This window comes from Rhinoderma darwinii, unplaced genomic scaffold (assembly GCF_050947455.1).
Source record: "Rhinoderma darwinii isolate aRhiDar2 unplaced genomic scaffold, aRhiDar2.hap1 Scaffold_935, whole genome shotgun sequence".
NCBI lineage: Eukaryota > Metazoa > Chordata > Amphibia > Anura > Rhinodermatidae > Rhinoderma > Rhinoderma darwinii.
This window is the reverse complement of record NW_027464509.1, coordinates 103,205-129,884: the sequence shown is the minus strand read 5'-3', so window position 1 is coordinate 129,884 and position 26,680 is coordinate 103,205. Positions and strand designations below refer to the sequence as shown.

General features: G+C 47.7%; 18 non-coding genes across 18 annotated transcripts; all 18 read left to right on the top strand.

Annotated features, from left to right (window-relative positions):
- Positions 1-1,201: 1,201 nt before the first annotated feature.
- On the top strand, positions 1,202-1,392 carry LOC142733126 (U2 spliceosomal RNA). Its single transcript, XR_012879938.1, has one exon. It is a non-coding gene; the product is annotated as a U2 spliceosomal RNA (small nuclear RNA).
- Positions 1,393-2,672: 1,280 nt separating this feature from the next.
- On the top strand, positions 2,673-2,863 carry LOC142733125 (U2 spliceosomal RNA). The gene has a single exon (XR_012879937.1). It is a non-coding gene; the product is annotated as a U2 spliceosomal RNA (small nuclear RNA).
- A 1,296-nt stretch (positions 2,864-4,159) lies between these two features.
- LOC142733121 (U2 spliceosomal RNA) lies at positions 4,160-4,350 on the top strand. The gene has a single exon (XR_012879935.1). It is a non-coding gene; the product is annotated as a U2 spliceosomal RNA (small nuclear RNA).
- A 1,289-nt stretch (positions 4,351-5,639) lies between these two features.
- LOC142733120 (U2 spliceosomal RNA) lies at positions 5,640-5,830 on the top strand. The gene has a single exon (XR_012879934.1). It is a non-coding gene; the product is annotated as a U2 spliceosomal RNA (small nuclear RNA).
- Positions 5,831-7,106: 1,276 nt separating this feature from the next.
- LOC142733119 (U2 spliceosomal RNA) lies at positions 7,107-7,297 on the top strand. The gene has a single exon (XR_012879933.1). It is a non-coding gene; the product is annotated as a U2 spliceosomal RNA (small nuclear RNA).
- A 1,280-nt stretch (positions 7,298-8,577) lies between these two features.
- LOC142733118 (U2 spliceosomal RNA) lies at positions 8,578-8,768 on the top strand. The gene has a single exon (XR_012879932.1). It is a non-coding gene; the product is annotated as a U2 spliceosomal RNA (small nuclear RNA).
- Positions 8,769-10,044: 1,276 nt separating this feature from the next.
- On the top strand, positions 10,045-10,235 carry LOC142733117 (U2 spliceosomal RNA). The gene has a single exon (XR_012879931.1). It is a non-coding gene; the product is annotated as a U2 spliceosomal RNA (small nuclear RNA).
- A 1,307-nt stretch (positions 10,236-11,542) lies between these two features.
- Positions 11,543-11,733, top strand: LOC142733116 (U2 spliceosomal RNA). Its single transcript, XR_012879930.1, has one exon. It is a non-coding gene; the product is annotated as a U2 spliceosomal RNA (small nuclear RNA).
- Positions 11,734-13,013: 1,280 nt separating this feature from the next.
- Positions 13,014-13,204, top strand: LOC142733115 (U2 spliceosomal RNA). Its single transcript, XR_012879929.1, has one exon. It is a non-coding gene; the product is annotated as a U2 spliceosomal RNA (small nuclear RNA).
- Positions 13,205-14,500: 1,296 nt separating this feature from the next.
- LOC142733114 (U2 spliceosomal RNA) lies at positions 14,501-14,691 on the top strand. Its single transcript, XR_012879928.1, has one exon. It is a non-coding gene; the product is annotated as a U2 spliceosomal RNA (small nuclear RNA).
- Positions 14,692-15,987: 1,296 nt separating this feature from the next.
- On the top strand, positions 15,988-16,178 carry LOC142733113 (U2 spliceosomal RNA). Its single transcript, XR_012879927.1, has one exon. It is a non-coding gene; the product is annotated as a U2 spliceosomal RNA (small nuclear RNA).
- A 1,304-nt stretch (positions 16,179-17,482) lies between these two features.
- LOC142733111 (U2 spliceosomal RNA) lies at positions 17,483-17,673 on the top strand. Its single transcript, XR_012879926.1, has one exon. It is a non-coding gene; the product is annotated as a U2 spliceosomal RNA (small nuclear RNA).
- Positions 17,674-18,973: 1,300 nt separating this feature from the next.
- On the top strand, positions 18,974-19,164 carry LOC142733127 (U2 spliceosomal RNA). Its single transcript, XR_012879939.1, has one exon. It is a non-coding gene; the product is annotated as a U2 spliceosomal RNA (small nuclear RNA).
- A 1,304-nt stretch (positions 19,165-20,468) lies between these two features.
- LOC142733109 (U2 spliceosomal RNA) lies at positions 20,469-20,659 on the top strand. Its single transcript, XR_012879924.1, has one exon. It is a non-coding gene; the product is annotated as a U2 spliceosomal RNA (small nuclear RNA).
- Positions 20,660-21,975: 1,316 nt separating this feature from the next.
- Positions 21,976-22,166, top strand: LOC142733108 (U2 spliceosomal RNA). The gene has a single exon (XR_012879923.1). It is a non-coding gene; the product is annotated as a U2 spliceosomal RNA (small nuclear RNA).
- A 1,288-nt stretch (positions 22,167-23,454) lies between these two features.
- Positions 23,455-23,645, top strand: LOC142733107 (U2 spliceosomal RNA). The gene has a single exon (XR_012879922.1). It is a non-coding gene; the product is annotated as a U2 spliceosomal RNA (small nuclear RNA).
- A 1,288-nt stretch (positions 23,646-24,933) lies between these two features.
- LOC142733106 (U2 spliceosomal RNA) lies at positions 24,934-25,124 on the top strand. Its single transcript, XR_012879921.1, has one exon. It is a non-coding gene; the product is annotated as a U2 spliceosomal RNA (small nuclear RNA).
- Positions 25,125-26,404: 1,280 nt separating this feature from the next.
- Positions 26,405-26,595, top strand: LOC142733105 (U2 spliceosomal RNA). The gene has a single exon (XR_012879920.1). It is a non-coding gene; the product is annotated as a U2 spliceosomal RNA (small nuclear RNA).
- Positions 26,596-26,680: the final 85 nt, after the last annotated feature.

The following is a 26,680-nucleotide window of genomic DNA, read 5'->3' as shown; positions in this document are numbered from 1 at the left end:
TCCCATTATTTCAACACCTGTTGGACAATGCATGAGTGATAATGAGCTCATTGATTAAATGCAATTAATGAATAGATTGCCACCTCTTGTTGTGTGTCGTCTGTGTTTCTGTGTTTCCGGCATTTCACATTGGAACACCTCATTCACCTTCCTTGTCTTCTCTCCGCCCTCCCTTTTAGGTAAGTTAAAGAGCTGCACCTGAGCCAGCCACTGATTGATTGATTGATTGATTGATTGATTGATTGATTGATTGATTGATTGATTGATGCAGCACAACAGTCAAATAGTGGAGTGGAGTAGGGGAACAGCAAACAGCCAATAAAGCAGCCCGCTCGCCTGCCCGCCACAATGGACCTACCTGTGTACACTAGATGGATGTGATGGAATGTACTGTCATCCCTACATTTCAAGAAGAAGTAAGAATTGCAGTTGCAACAAAGCCTTGCTTGCCTACAAAGAGAGCAGCAATTTGGATTTGTTACTATGTTACCTAGAAGAATAACAAACTGTGCAAGGATGGAGGTTGTAGGAGCAAGGAGAAGTTGTCTGTAAAGTTGGTGGATGCCTATTTTCCATTTTGCAGTCCCTTGTCTCCCTCTTGTGGCCTCCTGGAGGCAACTAGCTGTGCAAAAAAAAGACAGCCTGGCGGCCGGCTGTTGCAGTGTTGCCCTCTCAGGCAACACTGAGTGACTGACTGAGCCTCACCGTCTTATATAAAGTTCAGACGGAACTTTGCACGTGTCATAGTGGAGCCCTCAGGATTCCAGAGCCAGCTTTCTGACATCATAATGGGGCCTCAGAGATAAAAGCCTGGGCCCAGGCAGTGTTGGTCAGTGCTGCTCAGCAGGCAGCACTGGACTGGACTGGATTACAGCTGATACAAGGTGTGAAGGAACAAGGGGTGGCTGTGGGCATGCACTTGCTGCCGCTGCCAGTGTTTATCTGCATGGCAGCAGGGCATTTGGGCGTTGCCAGGAAGGCGTTTTTATGTAGATTCCTCCTCTTTCAGCACTGCATTGTGGTGCAAGCAAAAGAAGCAAATCCTGTCTGGCTTCCTCTCCGGCCTTTATTCACCTCCCGTGTAGCTGTGAGTGTGTGAGCCTGCAGGGCCCCATGGAATTGCCTAGAAGTAGGCTGAATCGCTGCAAGGGCTGAACAGCAGTATCGGGCAGGCTCGGGCAACGCGCGGCCCGTTCGGGTTATCGCTTCTCGGCCTTTTGGCTAAGATCAAGTGTAGTATCTGTTCTTATCAGTTTAATATCTGATACGTCCCCTATCTGGGGACCATATATTAAATGGATTTTTAGAACAGGGAGATGGAAATAGAGCTTGCTCTGTCCACTCCACGCATTGACCTGGTATTGCAGTATTTCCAGGACCGGTGCACCCTTTCCTTATGTGTTGACTAAAAGCAGATTCCAAAAGTGTTTTTTGTCTTTGCTATTGTTTCTGTCTTTCTGAAGGGATCTCCCCTTTTAATCCCATTATTTCAACACCTGTTGGACAATGCATGAGTGATAATGAGCTCATTGATTAAATGCAATTAATGAATAGATTGCCACCTCTTGTTGTGTGTCGTCTGTGTTTCTGTGTTTCCGGCATTTCACATTGGAACACCTCATTCACCTTCCTTGTCTTCTCTCCGCCCTCCCTTTTAGGTAAGTTAAAGAGCTGCACCTGAGCCAGCCACTGATTGATTGATTGATTGATTGATTGATTGATTGATTGATTGATGCAGCACAACAGTCAAATAGTGGAGTGGAGTAGGGGAACAGCAAACAGCCAATAAAGCAGCCCGCCCGCTCGCCTGCCCGCCACAATGGACCTACCTGTGTACACTAGATGGATGTGATGGAATGTACTGTCGTCCCTACATTTCAAGAAGAAGTAAGAATTGCAGTTGCAACAAAGCCTTGCTTGCCTACAAAGAGAGCAGCAATTTGGATTTGTTACTATGTTACCTAGAAGAATAACAAACTGTGCAAGGATGGAGGTTGTAGGAGCAAGGAGAAGTTGTCTGTAAAGTTGGTGGATGCCTATTTTCCATTTTGCAGTCCCTTGTCTCCCTCTTGTGGCCTCCTGGAGGCAACTAGCTGTGCAAAAAAAAGACAGCCTGGCGGCCGGCTGTTGCAGTGTTGCCCTCTCAGGCAACACTGAGTGACTGACTGAGCCTCACCGTCTTATATAAAGTTCAGACGGAACTTTGCACGTGTCATAGTGGAGCCCTCAGGATTCCAGAGCCAGCTTTCTGACATCATAATGGGGCCTCAGAGATAAAAGCCTGGGCCCAGGCAGTGTTGGTCAGTGCTGCTCAGCAGGCAGCACTGGACTGGACTGGATTACAGCTGATACAAGGTGTGAAGGAACAAGGGGTGGCTGTGGGCATGCACTTGCTGCCGCTGCCAGTGTTTATCTGCATGGCAGCAGGGCATTTGGGCGTTGCCAGGAAGGCGTTTTTATGTAGATTCCTCCTCTTTCAGCACTGCATTGTGGTGCAAGCAAAAGAAGCAAATCCTGTCTGGCTTCCTCTCCGGCCTTTATTCACCTCCCGTGTAGCTGTGAGTGTGTGAGCCTGCAGGGCCCCATGGAATTGCCTAGAAGTAGGCTGAATCGCTGCAAGGGCTGAACAGCAGTATCGGGCAGGCTCGGGCAACGCGCGGCCCGTTCGGGTTATCGCTTCTCGGCCTTTTGGCTAAGATCAAGTGTAGTATCTGTTCTTATCAGTTTAATATCTGATACGTCCCCTATCTGGGGACCATATATTAAATGGATTTTTAGAACAGGGAGATGGAAATAGAGCTTGCTCTGTCCACTCCACGCATTGACCTGGTATTGCAGTATTTCCAGGACCGGTGCACCCTTTCCTTATGTGTTGACTAAAAGCAGATTCCAAAAGTGTTTTTTGTCTTTGCTATTGTTTCTGTCTTTCTGAAGGGATCTCCCCTTTTAATCCCATTATTTCAACACCTGTTGGACAATGCATGAGTGATAATGAGCTCATTGATTAAATGCAATTAATGAATAGATTGCCACCTCTTGTTGTGTGTCGTCTGTGTTTCTGTGTTTCCGGCATTTCACATTGGAACACCTCATTCACCTTCCTTGTCTTCTCTCCGCCCTCCCTTTTAGGTAAGTTAAAGAGCTGCACCTGAGCCAGCCACTGATTGATTGATTGATTGATTGATTGATTGATTGATTGATTGATTGATTGATTGATTGATGCAGCACAACAGTCAAATAGTGGAGTGGAGTAGGGGAACAGCAAACAGCCAATAAAGCAGCCCGCCCGCTCGCCTGCCCGCCACAATGGACCTACCTGTGTACACTAGATGGATGTGATGGAATGTACTGTCGTCCCTACATTTCAAGAAGAAGTAAGAATTGCAGTTGCAACAAAGCCTTGCTTGCCTACAAAGAGAGCAGCAATTTGGATTTGTTACTATGTTACCTAGAAGAATAACAAACTGTGCAAGGATGGAGGTTGTAGGAGCAAGGAGAAGTTGTCTGTAAAGTTGGTGGATGCCTATTTTCCATTTTGCAGTCCCTTGTCTCCCTCTTGTGGCCTCCTGGAGGCAACTAGCTGTGCAAAAAAAAGACAGCCTGGCGGCCGGCTGTTGCAGTGTTGCCCTCTCAGGCAACACTGAGTGACTGACTGAGCCTCACCGTCTTATATAAAGTTCAGACGGAACTTTGCACGTGTCATAGTGGAGCCCTCAGGATTCCAGAGCCAGCTTTCTGACATCATAATGGGGCCTCAGAGATAAAAGCCTGGGCCCAGGCAGTGTTGGTCAGTGCTGCTCAGCAGGCAGCACTGGACTGGACTGGATTACAGCTGATACAAGGTGTGAAGGAACAAGGGGTGGCTGTGGGCATGCACTTGCTGCCGCTGCCAGTGTTTATCTGCATGGCAGCAGGGCATTTGGGCGTTGCCAGGAAGGCGTTTTTATGTAGATTCCTCCTCTTTCAGCACTGCATTGTGGTGCAAGCAAAAGAAGCAAATCCTGTCTGGCTTCCTCTCCGGCCTTTATTCACCTCCCGTGTAGCTGTGAGTGTGTGAGCCTGCAGGGCCCCATGGAATTGCCTAGAAGTAGGCTGAATCGCTGCAAGGGCTGAACAGCAGTATCGGGCAGGCTCGGGCAACGCGCGGCCCGTTCGGGTTATCGCTTCTCGGCCTTTTGGCTAAGATCAAGTGTAGTATCTGTTCTTATCAGTTTAATATCTGATACGTCCCCTATCTGGGGACCATATATTAAATGGATTTTTAGAACAGGGAGATGGAAATAGAGCTTGCTCTGTCCACTCCACGCATTGACCTGGTATTGCAGTATTTCCAGGACCGGTGCACCCTTTCCTTATGTGTTGACTAAAAGCAGATTCCAAAAGTGTTTTTTGTCTTTGCTATTGTTTCTGTCTTTCTGAAGGGATCTCCCCTTTTAATCCCATTATTTCAACACCTGTTGGACAATGCATGAGTGATAATGAGCTCATTGATTAAATGCAATTAATGAATAGATTGCCACCTCTTGTTGTGTGTCGTCTGTGTTTCTGTGTTTCCGGCATTTCACATTGGAACACCTCATTCACCTTCCTTGTCTTCTCTCCGCCCTCCCTTTTAGGTAAGTTAAAGAGCTGCACCTGAGCCAGCCACTGATTGATTGATTGATTGATTGATTGATTGATTGATTGATTGATTGATTGATGCAGCACAACAGTCAAATAGTGGAGTGGAGTAGGGGAACAGCAAACAGCCAATAAAGCAGCCCGCCCGCTCGCCTGCCCGCCACAATGGACCTACCTGTGTACACTAGATGGATGTGATGGAATGTACTGTCGTCCCTACATTTCAAGAAGAAGTAAGAATTGCAGTTGCAACAAAGCCTTGCTTGCCTACAAAGAGAGCAGCAATTTGGATTTGTTACTATGTTACCTAGAAGAATAACAAACTGTGCAAGGATGGAGGTTGTAGGAGCAAGGAGAAGTTGTCTGTAAAGTTGGTGGATGCCTATTTTCCATTTTGCAGTCCCTTGTCTCCCTCTTGTGGCCTCCTGGAGGCAACTAGCTGTGCAAAAAAAAAGACAGCCTGGCGGCCGGCTGTTGCAGTGTTGCCCTCTCAGGCAACACTGAGTGACTGACTGAGCCTCACCGTCTTATATAAAGTTCAGACGGAACTTTGCACGTGTCATAGTGGAGCCCTCAGGATTCCAGAGCCAGCTTTCTGACATCATAATGGGGCCTCAGAGATAAAAGCCTGGGCCCAGGCAGTGTTGGTCAGTGCTGCTCAGCAGGCAGCACTGGACTGGACTGGATTACAGCTGATACAAGGTGTGAAGGAACAAGGGGTGGCTGTGGGCATGCACTTGCTGCCGCTGCCAGTGTTTATCTGCATGGCAGCAGGGCATTTGGGCGTTGCCAGGAAGGCGTTTTTATGTAGATTCCTCCTCTTTCAGCACTGCATTGTGGTGCAAGCAAAAGAAGCAAATCCTGTCTGGCTTCCTCTCCGGCCTGTATTCACCTCCCGTGTAGCTGTGAGTGTGTGAGCCTGCAGGGCCCCATGGAATTGCCTAGAAGTAGGCTGAATCGCTGCAAGGGCTGAACAGCAGTATCGGGCAGGCTCGGGCAACGCGCGGCCCGTTTGGGTTATCGCTTCTCGGCCTTTTGGCTAAGATCAAGTGTAGTATCTGTTCTTATCAGTTTAATATCTGATACGTCCCCTATCTGGGGACCATATATTAAATGGATTTTTAGAACAGGGAGATGGAAATAGAGCTTGCTCTGTCCACTCCACGCATTGACCTGGTATTGCAGTATTTCCAGGACCGGTGCACCCTTTCCTTATGTGTTGACTAAAAGCAGATTCCAAAAGTGTTTTTTGTCTTTGCTATTGTTTCTGTCTTTCTGAAGGGATCTCCCCTTTTAATCCCATTATTTCAACACCTGTTGGACAATGCATGAGTGATAATGAGCTCATTGATTAAATGCAATTAATGAATAGATTGCCACCTCTTGTTGTGTGTCGTCTGTGTTTCTGTGTTTCCGGCATTTCACATTGGAACACCTCATTCACCTTCCTTGTCTTCTCTCCGCCCTCCCTTTTAGGTAAGTTAAAGAGCTGCACCTGAGCCAGCCACTGATTGATTGATTGATTGATTGATTGATTGATTGATTGATGCAGCACAACAGTCAAATAGTGGAGTGGAGTAGGGGAACAGCAAACAGCCAATAAAGCAGCCCGCCCGCTCGCCTGCCCGCCACAATGGACCTACCTGTGTACACTAGATGGATGTGATGGAATGTACTGTCGTCCCTACATTTCAAGAAGAAGTAAGAATTGCAGTTGCAACAAAGCCTTGCTTGCCTACAAAGAGAGCAGCAATTTGGATTTGTTACTATGTTACCTAGAAGAATAACAAACTGTGCAAGGATGGAGGTTGTAGGAGCAAGGAGAAGTTGTCTGTAAAGTTGGTGGATGCCTATTTTCCATTTTGCAGTCCCTTGTCTCCCTCTTGTGGCCTCCTGGAGGCAACTAGCTGTGCAAAAAAAAGACAGCCTGGCGGCCGGCTGTTGCAGTGTTGCCCTCTCAGGCAACACTGAGTGACTGACTGAGCCTCACCGTCTTATATAAAGTTCAGACGGAACTTTGCACGTGTCATAGTGGAGCCCTCAGGATTCCAGAGCCAGCTTTCTGACATCATAATGGGGCCTCAGAGATAAAAGCCTGGGCCCAGGCAGTGTTGGTCAGTGCTGCTCAGCAGGCAGCACTGGACTGGACTGGATTACAGCTGATACAAGGTGTGAAGGAACAAGGGGTGGCTGTGGGCATGCACTTGCTGCCGCTGCCAGTGTTTATCTGCATGGCAGCAGGGCATTTGGGCGTTGCCAGGAAGGCGTTTTTATGTAGATTCCTCCTCTTTCAGCACTGCATTGTGGTGCAAGCAAAAGAAGCAAATCCTGTCTGGCTTCCTCTCCGGCCTGTATTCACCTCCCGTGTAGCTGTGAGTGTGTGAGCCTGCAGGGCCCCATGGAATTGCCTAGAAGTAGGCTGAATCGCTGCAAGGGCTGAACAGCAGTATCGGGCAGGCTCGGGCAACGCGCGGCCCGTTTGGGTTATCGCTTCTCGGCCTTTTGGCTAAGATCAAGTGTAGTATCTGTTCTTATCAGTTTAATATCTGATACGTCCCCTATCTGGGGACCATATATTAAATGGATTTTTAGAACAGGGAGATGGAAATAGAGCTTGCTCTGTCCACTCCACGCATTGACCTGGTATTGCAGTATTTCCAGGACCGGTGCACCCTTTCCTTATGTGTTGACTAAAAGCAGATTCCAAAAGTGTTTTTTGTCTTTGCTATTGTTTCTGTCTTTCTGAAGGGATCTCCCCTTTTAATCCCATTATTTCAACACCTGTTGGACAATGCATGAGTGATAATGAGCTCATTGATTAAATGCAATTAATGAATAGATTGCCACCTCTTGTTGTGTGTCGTCTGTGTTTCTGTGTTTCCGGCATTTCACATTGGAACACCTCATTCACCTTCCTTGTCTTCTCTCTGCCCTCCCTTTTAGGTAAGTTAAAGAGCTGCACCTGAGCCAGCCACTGATTGATTGATTGATTGATTGATTGATTGATTGATTGATTGATGCAGCACAACAGTCAAATAGTGGAGTGGAGTAGGGGAACAGCAAACAGCCAATAAAGCAGCCCGCCCGCTCGCCTGCCCGCCACAATGGACCTACCTGTGTACACTAGATGGATGTGATGGAATGTACTGTCGTCCCTACATTTCAAGAAGAAGTAAGAATTGCAGTTGCAACAAAGCCTTGCTTGCCTACAAAGAGAGCAGCAATTTGGATTTGTTACTATGTTACCTAGAAGAATAACAAACTGTGCAAGGATGGAGGTTGTAGGAGCAAGGAGAAGTTGTCTGTAAAGTTGGTGGATGCCTATTTTCCATTTTGCAGTCCCTTGTCTCCCTCTTGTGGCCTCCTGGAGGCAACTAGCTGTGCAAAAAAAAGACAGCCTGGCGGCCGGCTGTTGCAGTGTTGCCCTCTCAGGCAACACTGAGTGACTGACTGAGCCTCACCGTCTTATATAAAGTTCAGACGGAACTTTGCACGTGTCATAGTGGAGCCCTCAGGATTCCAGAGCCAGCTTTCTGACATCATAATGGGGCCTCAGAGATAAAAGCCTGGGCCCAGGCAGTGTTGGTCAGTGCTGCTCAGCAGGCAGCACTGGACTGGACTGGATTACAGCTGATACAAGGTGTGAAGGAACAAGGGGTGGCTGTGGGCATGCACTTGCTGCCGCTGCCAGTGTTTATCTGCATGGCAGCAGGGCATTTGGGCGTTGCCAGGAAGGCGTTTTTATGTAGATTCCTCCTCTTTCAGCACTGCATTATGGTGCAAGCAAAAGAAGCAAATCCTGTCTGGCTTCCTCTCCGGCCTTTATTCACCTCCCGTGTAGCTGTGAGTGTGTGAGCCTGCAGGGCCCCATGGAATTGCCTAGAAGTAGGCTGAATCGCTGCAAGGGCTGAACAGCAGTATCGGGCAGGCTCGGGCAACGCGCGGCCCGTTCGGGTTATCGCTTCTCGGCCTTTTGGCTAAGATCAAGTGTAGTATCTGTTCTTATCAGTTTAATATCTGATACGTCCCCTATCTGGGGACCATATATTAAATGGATTTTTAGAACAGGGAGATGGAAATAGAGCTTGCTCTGTCCACTCCACGCATTGACCTGGTATTGCAGTATTTCCAGGACCGGTGCACCCTTTCCTTATGTGTTGACTAAAAGCAGATTCCAAAAGTGTTTTTTGTCTTTGCTATTGTTTCTGTCTTTCTGAAGGGATCTCCCCTTTTAATCCCATTATTTCAACACCTGTTGGACAATGCATGAGTGATAATGAGCTCATTGATTAAATGCAATTAATGAATAGATTGCCACCTCTTGTTGTGTGTCGTCTGTGTTTCTGTGTTTCCGGCATTTCACATTGGAACACCTCATTCACCTTCCTTGTCTTCTCTCCGCCCTCCCTTTTAGGTAAGTTAAAGAGCTGCACCTGAGCCAGCCACTGATTGATTGATTGATTGATTGATTGATTGATTGATTGATGCAGCACAACAGTCAAATAGTGGAGTGGAGTAGGGGAACAGCAAACAGCCAATAAAGCAGCCCGCCCGCTCGCCTGCCCGCCACAATGGACCTACCTGTGTACACTAGATGGATGTGATGGAATGTACTGTCGTCCCTACATTTCAAGAAGAAGTAAGAATTGCAGTTGCAACAAAGCCTTGCTTGCCTACAAAGAGAGCAGCAATTTGGATTTGTTACTATGTTACCTAGAAGAATAACAAACTGTGCAAGGATGGAGGTTGTAGGAGCAAGGAGAAGTTGTCTGTAAAGTTGGTGGATGCCTATTTTCCATTTTGCAGTCCCTTGTCTCCCTCTTGTGGCCTCCTGGAGGCAACTAGCTGTGCAAAAAAAAGACAGCCTGGCGGCCGGCTGTTGCAGTGTTGCCCTCTCAGGCAACACTGAGTGACTGACTGAGCCTCACCGTCTTATATAAAGTTCAGACGGAACTTTGCACGTGTCATAGTGGAGCCCTCAGGATTCCAGAGCCAGCTTTCTGACATCATAATGGGGCCTCAGAGATAAAAGCCTGGGCCCAGGCAGTGTTGGTCAGTGCTGCTCAGCAGGCAGCACTGGACTGGACTGGATTACAGCTGATACAAGGTGTGAAGGAACAAGGGGTGGCTGTGGGCATGCACTTGCTGCCGCTGCCAGTGTTTATCTGCATGGCAGCAGGGCATTTGGGCGTTGCCAGGAAGGCGTTTTTATGTAGATTACTCCTCTTTCAGCACTGCATTGTGGTGCAAGCAAAAGAAGCAAATCCTGTCTGGCTTCCTCTCCGGCCTTTATTCACCTCCCGTGTAGCTGTGAGTGTGTGAGCCTGCAGGGCCCCATGGAATTGCCTAGAAGTAGGCTGAATCGCTGCAAGGGCTGAACAGCAGTATCGGGCAGGCTCGGGCAACGCGCGGCCCGTTCGGGTTATCGCTTCTCGGCCTTTTGGCTAAGATCAAGTGTAGTATCTGTTCTTATCAGTTTAATATCTGATACGTCCCCTATCTGGGGACCATATATTAAATGGATTTTTAGAACAGGGAGATGGAAATAGAGCTTGCTCTGTCCACTCCACGCATTGACCTGGTATTGCAGTATTTCCAGGACCGGTGCACCCTTTCCTTATGTGTTGACTAAAAGCAGATTCCAAAAGTGTTTTTTGTCTTTGCTATTGTTTCTGTCTTTCTGAAGGGATCTCCCCTTTTAATCCCATTATTTCAACACCTGTTGGACAATGCATGAGTGATAAAGAGCTCATTGATTAAATGCAATTAATGAATAGATTGCCACCTCTTGTTGTGTGTCGTCTGTGTTTCTGTGTTTCCGGCATTTCACATTGGAACACCTCATTCACCTTCCTTGTCTTCTCTCCGCCCTCCCTTTTAGGTAAGTTAAAGAGCTGCACCTGAGCCAGCCACTGATTGATTGATTGATTGATTGATTGATTGATTGATTGATTGATTGATTGATTGATTGATTGATTGATTGATGCAGCACAACAGTCAAATAGTGGAGTGGAGTAGGGGAACAGCAAACAGCCAATAAAGCAGCCCGCCCGCTCGCCTGCCCGCCACAATGGACCTACCTGTGTACACTAGATGGATGTGATGGAATGTACTGTCGTCCCTACATTTCAAGAAGAAGTAAGAATTGCAGTTGCAACAAAGCCTTGCTTGCCTACAAAGAGAGCAGCAATTTGGATTTGTTACTATGTTACCTAGAAGAATAACAAACTGTGCAAGGATGGAGGTTGTAGGAGCAAGGAGAAGTTGTCTGTAAAGTTGGTGGATGCCTATTTCCATTTTGCAGTCCCTTGTCTCCCTCTTGTGGCCTCCTGGAGGCAACTAGCTGTGCAAAAAAAAGACAGCCTGGCGGCCGGCTGTTGCAGTGTTGCCCTCTCAGGCAACACTGAGTGACTGACTGAGCCTCACCGTCTTATATAAAGTTCAGACGGAACTTTGCACGTGTCATAGTGGAGCCCTCAGGATTCCAGAGCCAGCTTTCTGACATCATAATGGGGCCTCAGAGATAAAAGCCTGGGCCCAGGCAGTGTTGGTCAGTGCTGCTCAGCAGGCAGCACTGGACTGGACTGGATTACAGCTGATACAAGGTGTGAAGGAACAAGGGGTGGCTGTGGGCATGCACTTGCTGCCGCTGCCAGTGTTTATCTGCATGGCAGCAGGGCATTTGGGCGTTGCCAGGAAGGCGTTTTTATGTAGATTCCTCCTCTTTCAGCACTGCATTGTGGTGCAAGCAAAAGAAGCAAATCCTGTCTGGCTTCCTCTCCGGCCTTTATTCACCTCCCGTGTAGCTGTGAGTGTGTGAGCCTGCAGGGCCCCATGGAATTGCCTAGAAGTAGGCTGAATCGCTGCAAGGGCTGAACAGCAGTATCGGGCAGGCTCGGGCAACGCGCGGCCCGTTCGGGTTATCGCTTCTCGGCCTTTTGGCTAAGATCAAGTGTAGTATCTGTTCTTATCAGTTTAATATCTGATACGTCCCCTATCTGGGGACCATATATTAAATGGATTTTTAGAACAGGGAGATGGAAATAGAGCTTGCTCTGTCCACTCCACGCATTGACCTGGTATTGCAGTATTTCCAGGACCGGTGCACCCTTTCCTTATGTGTTGACTAAAAGCAGATTCCAAAAGTGTTTTTTGTCTTTGCTATTGTTTCTGTCTTTCTGAAGGGATCTCCCCTTTTAATCCCATTATTTCAACACCTGTTGGACAATGCATGAGTGATAATGAGCTCATTGATTAAATGCAATTAATGAATAGATTGCCACCTCTTGTTGTGTGTCGTCTGTGTTTCTGTGTTTCCGGCATTTCACATTGGAACACCTCATTCACCTTCCTTGTCTTCTCTCCGCCCTCCCTTTTAGGTAAGTTAAAGAGCTGCACCTGAGCCAGCCACTGATTGATTGATTGATTGATTGATTGATTGATTGAATGATTGATGCAGCACAACAGTCAAATAGTGGAGTGGAGTAGGGGAACAGCAAACAGCCAATAAAGCAGCCCGCCCGCTCGCCTGCCCGCCACAATGGACCTACCTGTGTACACTAGATGGATGTGATGGAATGTACTGTCGTCCCTACATTTCAAGAAGAAGTAAGAATTGCAGTTGCAACAAAGCCTTGCTTGCCTACAAAGAGAGCAGCAATTTGGATTTGTTACTATGTTACCTAGAAGAATAACAAACTGTGCAAGGATGGAGGTTGTAGGAGCAAGGAGAAGTTGTCTGTAAAGTTGGTGGATGCCTATTTTCCATTTTGCAGTCCCTTGTCTCCCTCTTGTGGCCTCCTGGAGGCAACTAGCTGTGCAAAAAAAAGACAGCCTGGCGGCCGGCTGTTGCAGTGTTGCCCTCTCAGGCAACACTGAGTGACTGACTGAGCCTCACCGTCTTATATAAAGTTCAGACGGAACTTTGCACGTGTCATAGTGGAGCCCTCAGGATTCCAGAGCCAGCTTTCTGACATCATAATGGGGCCTCAGAGATAAAAGCCTGGGCCCAGGCAGTGTTGGTCAGTGCTGCTCAGCAGGCAGCACTGGACTGGACTGGATTACAGCTGATACAAGGTGTGAAGGAACAAGGGGTGGCTGTGGGCATGCACTTGCTGCCGCTGCCAGTGTTTATCTGCATGGCAGCAGGGCATTTGGGCGTTGCCAGGAAGGCGTTTTTATGTAGATTCCTCCTCTTTCAGCACTGCATTGTGGTGCAAGCAAAAGAAGCAAATCCTGTCTGGCTTCCTCTCCGGCCTTTATTCACCTCCCGTGTAGCTGTGAGTGTGTGAGCCTGCAGGGCCCCATGGAATTGCCTAGAAGTAGGCTGAATCGCTGCAAGGGCTGAACAGCAGTATCGGGCAGGCTCGGGCAACGCGCGGCCCGTTCGGGTTATCGCTTCTCGGCCTTTTGGCTAAGATCAAGTGTAGTATCTGTTCTTATCAGTTTAATATCTGATACGTCCCCTATCTGGGGACCATATATTAAATGGATTTTTAGAACAGGGAGATGGAAATAGAGCTTGCTCTGTCCACTCCACGCATTGACCTGGTATTGCAGTATTTCCAGGACCGGTGCACCCTTTCCTTATGTGTTGACTAAAAGCAGATTCCAAAAGTGTTTTTTGTCTTTGCTATTGTTTCTGTCTTTCTGAAGGGATCTCCCCTTTTAATCCCATTATTTCAACACCTGTTGGACAATGCATGAGTGATAATGAGCTCATTGATTAAATGCAATTAATGAATAGATTGCCACCTCTTGTTGTGTGTCGTCTGTGTTTCTGTGTTTCCGGCATTTCACATTGGAACACCTCATTCACCTTCCTTGTCTTCTCTCCGCCCTCCCTTTTAGGTAAGTTAAAGAGCTGCACCTGAGCCAGCCACTGATTGATTGATTGATTGATTGATTGATTGATTGATTGATTGATTGATTGATTGATTGATGCAGCACAACAGTCAAATAGTGGAGTGGAGTAGGGGAACAGCAAACAGCCAATAAAGCAGCCCGCCCGCTCGCCTGCCCGCCACAATGGACCTACCTGTGTACACTAGATGGATGTGATGGAATGTACTGTCGTCCCTACATTTCAAGAAGAAGTAAGAATTGCAGTTGCAACAAAGCCTTGCTTGCCTACAAAGAGAGCAGCAATTTGGATTTGTTACTATGTTACCTAGAAGAATAACAAACTGTGCAAGGATGGAGGTTGTAGGAGCAAGGAGAAGTTGTCTGTAAAGTTGGTGGATGCCTATTTTCCATTTTGCAGTCCCTTGTCTCCCTCTTGTGGCCTCCTGGAGGCAACTAGCTGTGCAAAAAAAAGACAGCCTGGCGGCCGGCTGTTGCAGTGTTGCCCTCTCAGGCAACACTGAGTGACTGACTGAGCCTCACCGTCTTATATAAAGTTCAGACGGAACTTTGCACGTGTCATAGTGGAGCCCTCAGGATTCCAGAGCCAGCTTTCTGACATCATAATGGGGCCTCAGAGATAAAAGCCTGGGCCCAGGCAGTGTTGGTCAGTGCTGCTCAGCAGGCAGCACTGGACTGGACTGGATTACAGCTGATACAAGGTGTGAAGGAACAAGGGGTGGCTGTGGGCATGCACTTGCTGCCGCTGCCAGTGTTTATCTGCATGGCAGCAGGGCATTTGGGCGTTGCCAGGAAGGCGTTTTTATGTAGATTCCTCCTCTTTCAGCACTGCATTGTGGTGCAAGCAAAAGAAGCAAATCCTGTCTGGCTTCCTCTCCGGCCTTTATTCACCTCCCGTGTAGCTGTGAGTGTGTGAGCCTGCAGGGCCCCATGGAATTGCCTAGAAGTAGGCTGAATCGCTGCAAGGGCTGAACAGCAGTATCGGGCAGGCTCGGGCAACGCGCGGCCCGTTCGGGTTATCGCTTCTCGGCCTTTTGGCTAAGATCAAGTGTAGTATCTGTTCTTATCAGTTTAATATCTGATACGTCCCCTATCTGGGGACCATATATTAAATGGATTTTTAGAACAGGGAGATGGAAATAGAGCTTGCTCTGTCCACTCCACGCATTGACCTGGTATTGCAGTATTTCCAGGACCGGTGCACCCTTTCCTTATGTGTTGACTAAAAGCAGATTCCAAAAGTGTTTTTTGTCTTTGCTATTGTTTCTGTCTTTCTGAAGGGATCTCCCCTTTTAATCCCATTATTTCAACACCTGTTGGACAATGCATGAGTGATAATGAGCTCATTGATTAAATGCAATTAATGAATAGATTGCCACCTCTTGTTGTGTGTCGTCTGTGTTTCTGTGTTTCCGGCATTTCACATTGGAACACCTCATTCACCTTCCTTGTCTTCTCTCCGCCCTCCCTTTTAGGTAAGTTAAAGAGCTGCACCTGAGCCAGCCACTGATTGATTGATTGATTGATTGATTGATTGATTGATTGATTGATTGATTGATTGATTGATGCAGCACAACAGTCAAATAGTGGAGTGGAGTAGGGGAACAGCAAACAGCCAATAAAGCAGCCCGCCCGCTCGCCTGCCCGCCACAATGGACCTACCTGTGTACACTAGATGGATGTGATGGAATGTACTGTCGTCCCTACATTTCAAGAAGAAGTAAGAATTGCAGTTGCAACAAAGCCTTGCTTGCCTACAAAGAGAGCAGCAATTTGGATTTGTTACTATGTTACCTAGAAGAATAACAAACTGTGCAAGGATGGAGGTTGTAGGAGCAAGGAGAAGTTGTCTGTAAAGTTGGTGGATGCCTATTTTCCATTTTGCAGTCCCTTGTCTCCCTCTTGTGGCCTCCTGGAGGCAACTAGCTGTGCAAAAAAAAGACAGCCTGGCGGCCGGCTGTTGCAGTGTTGCCCTCTCAGGCAACACTGAGTGACTGACTGAGCCTCACCGTCTTATATAAAGTTCAGACGGAACTTTGCACGTGTCATAGTGGAGCCCTCAGGATTCCAGAGCCAGCTTTCTGACATCATAATGGGGCCTCAGAGATAAAAGCCTGGGCCCAGGCAGTGTTGGTCAGTGCTGCTCAGCAGGCAGCACTGGACTGGACTGGATTACAGCTGATACAAGGTGTGAAGGAACAAGGGGTGGCTGTGGGCATGCACTTGCTGCCGCTGCCAGTGTTTATCTGCATGGCAGCAGGGCATTTGGGCGTTGCCAGGAAGGCGTTTTTATGTAGATTCCTCCTCTTTCAGCACTGCATTGTGGTGCAAGCAAAAGAAGCAAATCCTGTCTGGCTTCCTCTCCGGCCTTTATTCACCTCCCGTGTAGCTGTGAGTGTGTGAGCCTGCAGGGCCCCATGGAATTGCCTAGAAGTAGGCTGAATCGCTGCAAGGGCTGAACAGCAGTATCGGGCAGGCTCGGGCAACGCGCGGCCCGTTCGGGTTATCGCTTCTCGGCCTTTTGGCTAAGATCAAGTGTAGTATCTGTTCTTATCAGTTTAATATCTGATACGTCCCCTATCTGGGGACCATATATTAAATGGATTTTTAGAACAGGGAGATGGAAATAGAGCTTGCTCTGTCCACTCCACGCATTGACCTGGTATTGCAGTATTTCCAGGACCGGTGCACCCTTTCCTTATGTGTTGACTAAAAGCAGATTCCAAAAGTGTTTTTTGTCTTTGCTATTGTTTCTGTCTTTCTGAAGGGATCTCCCCTTTTAATCCCATTATTTCAACACCTGTTGGACAATGCATGAGTGATAATGAGCTCATTGATTAAATGCAATTAATGAATAGATTGCCACCTCTTGTTGTGTGTCGTCTGTGTTTCTGTGTTTCCGGCATTTCACATTGGAACACCTCATTCACCTTCCTTGTCTTCTCTCCGCCCTCCCTTTTAGGTAAGTTAAAGAGCTGCACCTGAGCCAGCCACTGATTGATTGATTGATTGATTGATTGATTGATTGATTGATTGATTGATTGATTGATTGATTGATTGATGCAGCACAACAGTCAAATAGTGGAGTGGAGTAGGGGAACAGCAAACAGCCAATAAAGCAGCCCGCCCGCTCGCCTGCCCGCCACAATGGACCTACCTGTGTACACTAGATGGATGTGATGGAATGTACTGTCGTCCCTACATTTCAAGAAGAAGTAAGAATTGCAGTTGCAACAAAGCCTTGCTTGCCTACAAAGAGAGCAGCAATTTGGATTTGTTACTATGTTACCTAGAAGAATAACAAACTGTGCAAGGATGGAGGTTGTAGGAGCAAGGAGAAGTTGTCTGTAAAGTTGGTGGATGCCTATTTTCCATTTTGCAGTCCCTTGTCTCCCTCTTGTGGCCTCCTGGAGGCAACTAGCTGTGCAAAAAAAAGACAGCCTGGCGGCCGGCTGTTGCAGTGTTGCCCTCTCAGGCAACACTGAGTGACTGACTGAGCCTCACCGTCTTATATAAAGTTCAGACGGAACTTTGCACGTGTCATAGTAGAGCCCTCAGGATTCCAGAGCCAGCTTTCTGACATCATAATGGGGCCTCAGAGATAAAAGCCTGGGCCCAGGCAGTGTTGGTCAGTGCTGCTCAGCAGGCAGCACTGGACTGGACTGGATTACAGCTGATACAAGGTGTGAAGGAACAAGGGGTGGCTGTGGGCATGCACTTGCTGCCGCTGCCAGTGTTTATCTGCATGGCAGCAGGGCATTTGGGCGTTGCCAGGAAGGCGTTTTTATGTAGATTCCTCCTCTTTCAGCACTGCATTGTGGTGCAAGCAAAAGAAGCAAATCCTGTCTGGCTTCCTCTCCGGCCTTTATTCACCTCCCGTGTAGCTGTGAGTGTGTGAGCCTGCAGGGCCCCATGGAATTGCCTAGAAGTAGGCTGAATCGCTGCAAGGGCTGAACAGCAGTATCGGGCAGGCTCGGGCAACGCGCGGCCCGTTCGGGTTATCGCTTCTCGGCCTTTTGGCTAAGATCAAGTGTAGTATCTGTTCTTATCAGTTTAATATCTGATACGTCCCCTATCTGGGGACCATATATTAAATGGATTTTTAGAACAGGGAGATGGAAATAGAGCTTGCTCTGTCCACTCCACGCATTGACCTGGTATTGCAGTATTTCCAGGACCGGTGCACCCTTTCCTTATGTGTTGACTAAAAGCAGATTCCAAAAGTGTTTTTTGTCTTTGCTATTGTTTCTGTCTTTCTGAAGGGATCTCCCCTTTTAATCCCATTATTTCAACACCTGTTGGACAATGCATGAGTGATAATGAGCTCATTGATTAAATGCAATTAATGAATAGATTGCCACCTCTTGTTGTGTGTCGTCTGTGTTTCTGTGTTTCCGGCATTTCACATTGGAACACCTCATTCACCTTCCTTGTCTTCTCTCTGCCCTCCCTTTTAGGTAAGTTAAAGAGCTGCACCTGAGCCAGCCACTGATTGATTGATTGATTGATTGATTGATTGATTGATTGATTGATTGATTGATTGATTGATTGATGCAGCACAACAGTCAAATAGTGGAGTGGAGTAGGGGAACAGCAAACAGCCAATAAAGCAGCCCGCCCGCTCGCCTGCCCGCCACAATGGACCTACCTGTGTACACTAGATGGATGTGATGGAATGTACTGTCGTCCCTACATTTCAAGAAGAAGTAAGAATTGCAGTTGCAACAAAGCCTTGCTTGCCTACAAAGAGAGCAGCAATTTGGATTTGTTACTATGTTACCTAGAAGAATAACAAACTGTGCAAGGATGGAGGTTGTAGGAGCAAGGAGAAGTTGTCTGTAAAGTTGGTGGATGCCTATTTTCCATTTTGCAGTCCCTTGTCTCCCTCTTGTGGCCTCCTGGAGGCAACTAGCTGTGCAAAAAAAAGACAGCCTGGCGGCCGGCTGTTGCAGTGTTGCCCTCTCAGGCAACACTGAGTGACTGACTGAGCCTCACCGTCTTATATAAAGTTCAGACGGAACTTTGCACGTGTCATAGTGGAGCCCTCAGGATTCCAGAGCCAGCTTTCTGACATCATAATGGGGCCTCAGAGATAAAAGCCTGGGCCCAGGCAGTGTTGGTCAGTGCTGCTCAGCAGGCAGCACTGGACTGGACTGGATTACAGCTGATACAAGGTGTGAAGGAACAAGGGGTGGCTGTGGGCATGCACTTGCTGCCGCTGCCAGTGTTTATCTGCATGGCAGCAGGGCATTTGGGCGTTGCCAGGAAGGCGTTTTTATGTAGATTCCTCCTCTTTCAGCACTGCATTATGGTGCAAGCAAAAGAAGCAAATCCTGTCTGGCTTCCTCTCCGGCCTTTATTCACCTCCCGTGTAGCTGTGAGTGTGTGAGCCTGCAGGGCCCCATGGAATTGCCTAGAAGTAGGCTGAATCGCTGCAAGGGCTGAACAGCAGTATCGGGCAGGCTCGGGCAACGCGCGGCCCGTTCGGGTTATCGCTTCTTGGCCTTTTGGCTAAGATCAAGTGTAGTATCTGTTCTTATCAGTTTAATATCTGATACGTCCCCTATCTGGGGACCATATATTAAATGGATTTTTAGAACAGGGAGATGGAAATAGAGCTTGCTCTGTCCACTCCACGCATTGACCTGGTATTGCAGTATTTCCAGGACCGGTGCACCCTTTCCTTATGTGTTGACTAAAAGCAGATTCCAAAAGTGTTTTTTGTCTTTGCTATTGTTTCTGTCTTTCTGAAGGGATCTCCCCTTTTAATCCCATTATTTCAACACCTGTTGGACAATGCATGAGTGATAATGAGCTCATTGATTAAATGCAATTAATGAATAGATTGCCACCTCTTGTTGTGTGTCGTCTGTGTTTCTGTGTTTCCGGCATTTCACATTGGAACACCTCATTCACCTTCCTTGTCTTCTCTCCGCCCTCCCTTTTAGGTAAGTTAAAGAGCTGCACCTGAGCCAGCCACTGATTGATTGATTGATTGATTGATTGATTGATTGATTGATTGATTGATTGATTGATTGATTGATTGATGCAGCACAACAGTCAAATAGTGGAGTGGAGTAGGGGAACAGCAAACAGCCAATAAAGCAGCCCGCCCGCTCGCCTGCCCGCCACAATGGACCTACCTGTGTACACTAGATGGATGTGATGGAATGTACTGTCGTCCCTACATTTCAAGAAGAAGTAAGAATTGCAGTTGCAACAAAGCCTTGCTTGCCTACAAAGAGAGCAGCAATTTGGATTTGTTACTATGTTACCTAGAAGAATAACAAACTGTGCAAGGATGGAGGTTGTAGGAGCAAGGAGAAGTTGTCTGTAAAGTTGGTGGATGCCTATTTTCCATTTTGCAGTCCCTTGTCTCCCTCTTGTGGCCTCCTGGAGGCAACTAGCTGTGCAAAAAAAAGACAGCCTGGCGGCCGGCTGTTGCAGTGTTGCCCTCTCAGGCAACACTGAGTGACTGACTGAGCCTCACCGTCTTATATAAAGTTCAGACGGAACTTTGCACGTGTCATAGTGGAGCCCTCAGGATTCCAGAGCCAGCTTTCTGACATCATAATGGGGCCTCAGAGATAAAAGCCTGGGCCCAGGCAGTGTTGGTCAGTGCTGCTCAGCAGGCAGCACTGGACTGGACTGGATTACAGCTGATACAAGGTGTGAAGGAACAAGGGGTGGCTGTGGGCATGCACTTGCTGCCGCTGCCAGTGTTTATCTGCATGGCAGCAGGGCATTTGGGCGTTGCCAGGAAGGCGTTTTTATGTAGATTACTCCTCTTTCAGCACTGCATTGTGGTGCAAGCAAAAGAAGCAAATCCTGTCTGGCTTCCTCTCCGGCCTTTATTCACCTCCCGTGTAGCTGTGAGTGTGTGAGCCTGCAGGGCCCCATGGAATTGCCTAGAAGTAGGCTGAATCGCTGCAAGGGCTGAACAGCAGTATCGGGCAGGCTCGGGCAACGCGCGGCCCGTTCGGGTTATCGCTTCTCGGCCTTTTGGCTAAGATCAAGTGTAGTATCTGTTCTTATCAGTTTAATATCTGATACGTCCCCTATCTGGGGACCATATATTAAATGGATTTTTAGAACAGGGAGATGGAAATAGAGCTTGCTCTGTCCACTCCACGCATTGACCTGGTATTGCAGTATTTCCAGGACCGGTGCACCCTTTCCTTATGTGTTGACTAAAAGCAGATTCCAAAAGTGTTTTTTGTCTTTGCTATTGTTTCTGTCTTTCTGAAGGGATCTCCCCTTTTAATCCCATTATTTCAACACCTGTTGGACAATGCATGAGTGATAATGAGCTCATTGATTAAATGCAATTAATGAATAGATTGCCACCTCTTGTTGTGTGTCGTCTGTGTTTCTGTGTTTCCGGCATTTCACATTGGAACACCTCATTCACCTTCCTTGTCTTCTCTCCGCCCTCCCTTTTAGGTAAGTTAAAGAGCTGCACCTGAGCCAGCCACTGATTGATTGCTTGATTGATTGATTGATTGATTGATTGATTGATTGATTGATTGATTGATTGATTGATTGATTGATTGATGCAGCACAACAGTCAAATAGTGGAGTGGAGTAGGGGAACAGCAAACAGCCAATAAAGCAGCCCGCCCACTCGCCTGCCCGCCACAATGGACCTACCTGTGTACACTAGATGGATGTGATGGAATGTACTGTCGTCCCTACATTTCAAGAAGAAGTAAGAATTGCAGTTGCAACAAAGCCTTGCTTGCCTACAAAGAGAGCAGCAATTTGGATTTGTTACTATGTTACCTAGAAGAATAACAAACTGTGCAAGGATGGAGGTTGTAGGAGCAAGGAGAAGTTGTCTGTAAAGTTGGTGGATGCCTATTTTCCATTTTGCAGTCCCTTGTCTCCCTCTTGTGGCCTCCTGGAGGCAACTAGCTGTGCAAAAAAAAGACAGCCTGGCGGCCGGCTGTTGCAGTGTTGCCCTCTCAGGCAACACTGAGTGACTGACTGAGCCTCACCGTCTTATATAAAGTTCAGACGGAACTTTGCACGTGTCATAGTGGAGCCCTCAGGATTCCAGAGCCAGCTTTCTGACATCATAATGGGGCCTCAGAGATAAAAGCCTGGGCCCAGGCAGTGTTGGTCAGTGCTGCTCAGCAGGCAGCACTGGACTGGACTGGATTACAGCTGATACAAGGTGTGAAGGAACAAGGGGTGGCTGTGGGCATGCACTTGCTGCCGCTGCCAGTGTTTATCTGCATGGCAGCAGGGCATTTGGGCGTTGCCAGGAAGGCGTTTTTATGTAGATTCCTCCTCTTTCAGCACTGCATTGTGGTGCAAGCAAAAGAAGCAAATCCTGTCTGGCTTCCTCTCCGGCCTTTATTCACCTCCCGTGTAGCTGTGAGTGTGTGAGCCTGCAGGGCCTCATGGAATTGCCTAGAAGTAGGCTGAATCGCTGCAAGGGCTGAACAGCAGTATCGGGCAGGCTCGGGCAACGCGCGGCCCGTTCGGGTTATCGCTTCTCGGCCTTTTGGCTAAGATCAAGTGTAGTATCTGTTCTTATCAGTTTAATATCTGATACGTCCCCTATCTGGGGACCATATATTAAATGGATTTTTAGAACAGGGAGATGGAAATAGAGCTTGCTCTGTCCACTCCACGCATTGACCTGGTATTGCAGTATTTCCAGGACCGGTGCACCCTTTCCTTATGTGTTGACTAAAAGCAGATTCCAAAAGTGTTTTTTGTCTTTGCTATTGTTTCTGTCTTTCTGAAGGGATCTCCCCTTTTAATCCCATTATTTCAACACCTGTTGGACAATGCATGAGTGATAATGAGCTCATTGATTAAATGCAATTAATGAATAGATTGCCACCTCTTGTTGTGTGTCGTCTGTGTTTCTGTGTTTCCGGCATTTCACATTGGAACACCTCATTCACCTTCCTTGTCTTCTCTCCGCCCTCCCTTTTAGGTAAGTTAAAGAGCTGCACCTGAGCCAGCCACTGATTGATTGATTGATTGATTGATTGATTGATTGATTGATTGATTGATTGATGCAGCACAACAGTCAAATAGTGGAGTGGAGTAGGGGAACAGCAAACAGCCAATAAAGCAGCCCGCCCGCTCGCCTGCCCGCCACAATGGACCTACCTGTGTACACTAGATGGATGTGATGGAATGTACTGTCGTCCCTACATTTCAAGAAGAAGTAAGAATTGCAGTTGCAACAAAGCCTTGCTTGCCTACAAAGAGAGCAGCAATTTGGATTTGTTACTATGTTACCTAGAAGAATAACAAACTGTGCAAGGATGGAGGTTGTAGGAGCAAGGAGAAGTTGTCTGTAAAGTTGGTGGATGCCTATTTTCCATTTTGCAGTCCCTTGTCTCCCTCTTGTGGCCTCCTGGAGGCAACTAGCTGTGCAAAAAAAAGACAGCCTGGCGGCCGGCTGTTGCAGTGTTGCCCTCTCAGGCAACACTGAGTGACTGACTGAGCCTCACCGTCTTATATAAAGTTCAGACGGAACTTTGCACGTGTCATAGTGGAGCCCTCAGGATTCCAGAGCCAGCTTTCTGACATCATAATGGGGCCTCAGAGATAAAAGCCTGGGCCCAGGCAGTGTTGGTCAGTGCTGCTCAGCAGGCAGCACTGGACTGGACTGGATTACAGCTGATACAAGGTGTGAAGGAACAAGGGGTGGCTGTGGGCATGCACTTGCTGCCGCTGCCAGTGTTTATCTGCATGGCAGCAGGGCATTTGGGCGTTGCCAGGAAGGCGTTTTTATGTAGATTACTCCTCTTTCAGCACTGCATTGTGGTGCAAGCAAAAGAAGCAAATCCTGTCTGGCTTCCTCTCCGGCCTTTATTCACCTCCCGTGTAGCTGTGAGTGTGTGAGCCTGCAGGGCCCCATGGAATTGCCTAGAAGTAGGCTGAATCGCTGCAAGGGCTGAACAGCAGTATCGGGCAGGCTCGGGCAACGCGCGGCCCGTTCGGGTTATCGCTTCTCGGCCTTTTGGCTAAGATCAAGTGTAGTATCTGTTCTTATCAGTTTAATATCTGATACGTCCCCTATCTGGGGACCATATATTAAATGGATTTTTAGAACAGGGAGATGGAAATAGAGCTTGCTCTGTCCACTCCACGCATTGACCTGGTATTGCAGTATTTCCAGGACCGGTGCACCCTTTCCTTATGTGTTGACTAAAAGCAGATTCCAAAAGTGTTTTTTGTCTTTGCTATTGTTTCTGTCTTTCTGAAGGGATCTCCCCTTTTAATCCCATTATTTCAACACCTGTTGGACAATGCATGAGTGATAATGAGCTCATTGATTAAATGCAATTAATGAATAGATTGCCACCTCTTGTTGTGTGTCGTCTGTGTTTCTGTGTTTCCGGCATTTCACATTGGAACACCTCATTCACCTTCCTTGTCTTCTCTCCGCCCTCCCTTTTAGGTAAGTTAAAGAGCTGCACCTGAGCCAGCCACTGATTGATTGCTTGATTGATTGATTGATTGATTGATTGATTGATTGATTGATGCAGCACAACAGTCAAATAGTGGAGTGGAGTAGGGGAACAGCAAACAGCCAATAAAGCAGCCCGCCCACTCGCCTGCCCGCCACAATGGACCTACCTGTGTACACTAGATGGATGTGATGGAATGTACTGTCGTCCCTACATTTCAAGAAGAAGTAAGAATTGCAGTTGCAACAAAGCCTTGCTTGCCTACAAAGAGAGCAGCAATTTGGATTTGTTACTATGTTACCTAGAAGAATAACAAACTGTGCAAGGATGGAGGTTGTAGGAGCAAGGAGAAGTTGTCTGTAAAGTTGGTGGATGCCTATTTTCCATTTTGCAGTCCCTTGTCTCCCTCTTGTGGCCTCCTGGAGGCAACTAGCTGTGCAAAAAAAAGACAGCCTGGCGGCCGGCTGTTGCAGTGTTGCCCTCTCAGGCAACACTGAGTGACTGACTGAGCCTCACCGTCTTATATAAAGTTCAGACGGAACTTTGCACGTGTCATAGTGGAGCCCTCAGGATTCCAGAGCCAGCTTTCTGACATCATAATGGGGCCTCAGAGATAAAAGCCTGGGCCCAGGCAGTGTTGGTCAGTGCTGCTCAGCAGGCAGCACTGGACTGGACTGGATTACAGCTGATACAAGGTGTGAAGGAACAAGGGGTGGCTGTGGGCATGCACTTGCTGCCGCTGCCAGTGTTTATCTGCATGGCAGCAGGGCATTTGGGCGTTGCCAGGAAGGCGTTTTTATGTAGATTCCTCCTCTTTCAGCACTGCATTGTGGTGCAAGCAAAAGAAGCAAATCCTGTCTGGCTTCCTCTCCGGCCTTTATTCACCTCCCGTGTAGCTGTGAGTGTGTGAGCCTGCAGGGCCCCATGGAATTGCCTAGAAGTAGGCTGAATCGCTGCAAGGGCTGAACAGCAGTATCGGGCAGGCTCGGGCAACGCGCGGCCCGTTCGGGTTATCGCTTCTCGGCCTTTTGGCTAAGATCAAGTGTAGTATCTGTTCTTATCAGTTTAATATCTGATACGTCCCCTATCTGGGGACCATATATTAAATGGATTTTTAGAACAGGGAGATGGAAATAGAGCTTGCTCTGTCCACTCCACGCATTGACCTGGTATTGCAGTATTTCCAGGACCGGTGCACCCTTTCCTTATGTGTTGACTAAAAGCAGATTCCAAAAGTGTTTTTTGTCTTTGCTATTGTTTCTGTCTTTCTGAAGGGATCTCCCCTTTTAATCCCATTATTTCAACACCTGTTGGACAATGCATGAGTGATAATGAGCTCATTGATTAAATGCAATTAATGAATAGATTGCCACCTCTTGTTGTGTGTCGTCTGTGTTTCTGTGTTTCCGGCATTTCACATTGGAACACCTCATTCACCTTCCTTGTCTTCTCTCCGCCCTCCCTTTTAGGTAAGTTAAAGAGCTGCACCTGAGCCAGCCACTGATTGATTGATTGATTGATTGATTGATTGATTGATTGATTGATGCAGCACAACAGTCAAATAGTGGAGTGGAGTAGGGGAACAGCAAACAGCCAATAAAGCAGCCCGCCCGCTCGCCTGCCCGCCACAATGGACCTACCTGTGTACACTAGATGGATGTGATGGAATGTACTGTCGTCCCTACATTTCAAGAAGAAGTAAGAATTGCAGTTGCAACAAAGCCTTGCTTGCCTACAAAGAGAGCAGCAATTTGGATTTGTTACTATGTTACCTAGAAGAATAACAAACTGTGCAAGGATGGAGGTTGTAGGAGCAAGGAGAAGTTGTCTGTAAAGTTGGTGGATGCCTATTTTCCATTTTGCAGTCCCTTGTCTCCCTCTTGTGGCCTCCTGGAGGCAACTAGCTGTGCAAAAAAAAGACAGCCTGGCGGCCGGCTGTTGCAGTGTTGCCCTCTCAGGCAACACTGAGTGACTGACTGAGCCTCACCGTCTTATATAAAGTTCAGACGGAACTTTGCACGTGTCATAGTGGAGCCCTCAGGATTCCAGAGCCAGCTTTCTGACATCATAATGGGGCCTCAGAGATAAAAGCCTGGGCCCAGGCAGTGTTGGTCAGTGCTGCTCAGCAGGCAGCACTGGACTGGACTGGATTACAGCTGATACAAGGTGTGAAGGAACAAGGGGTGGCTGTGGGCATGCACTTGCTGCCGCTGCCAGTGTTTATCTGCATGGCAGCAGGGCATTTGGGCGTTGCCAGGAAGGCGTTTTTATGTAGATTCCTCCTCTTTCAGCACTGCATTGTGGTGCAAGCAAAAGAAGCAAATCCTGTCTGGCTTCCTCTCCGGCCTTTATTCACCTCCCGTGTAGCTGTGAGTGTGTGAGCCTGCAGGGCCCCATGGAATTGCCTAGAAGTAGGCTGAATCGCTGCAAGGGCTGAACAGCAGTATCGGGCAGGCTCGGGCAACGCGCGGCCCGTTCGGGTTATCGCTTCTCGGCCTTTTGGCTAAGATCAAGTGTAGTATCTGTTCTTATCAGTTTAATATCTGATACGTCCCCTATCTGGGGACCATATATTAAATGGATTTTTAGAACAGGGAGATGGAAATAGAGCTTGCTCTGTCCACTCCACGCATTGACCTGGTATTGCAGTATTTCCAGGACCGGTGCACCCTTTCCTTATGTGTTGACTAAAAGCAGATTCCAAAAGTGTTTTTTGTCTTTGCTATTGTTTCTGTCTTTCTGAAGGGATCTCCCCTTTT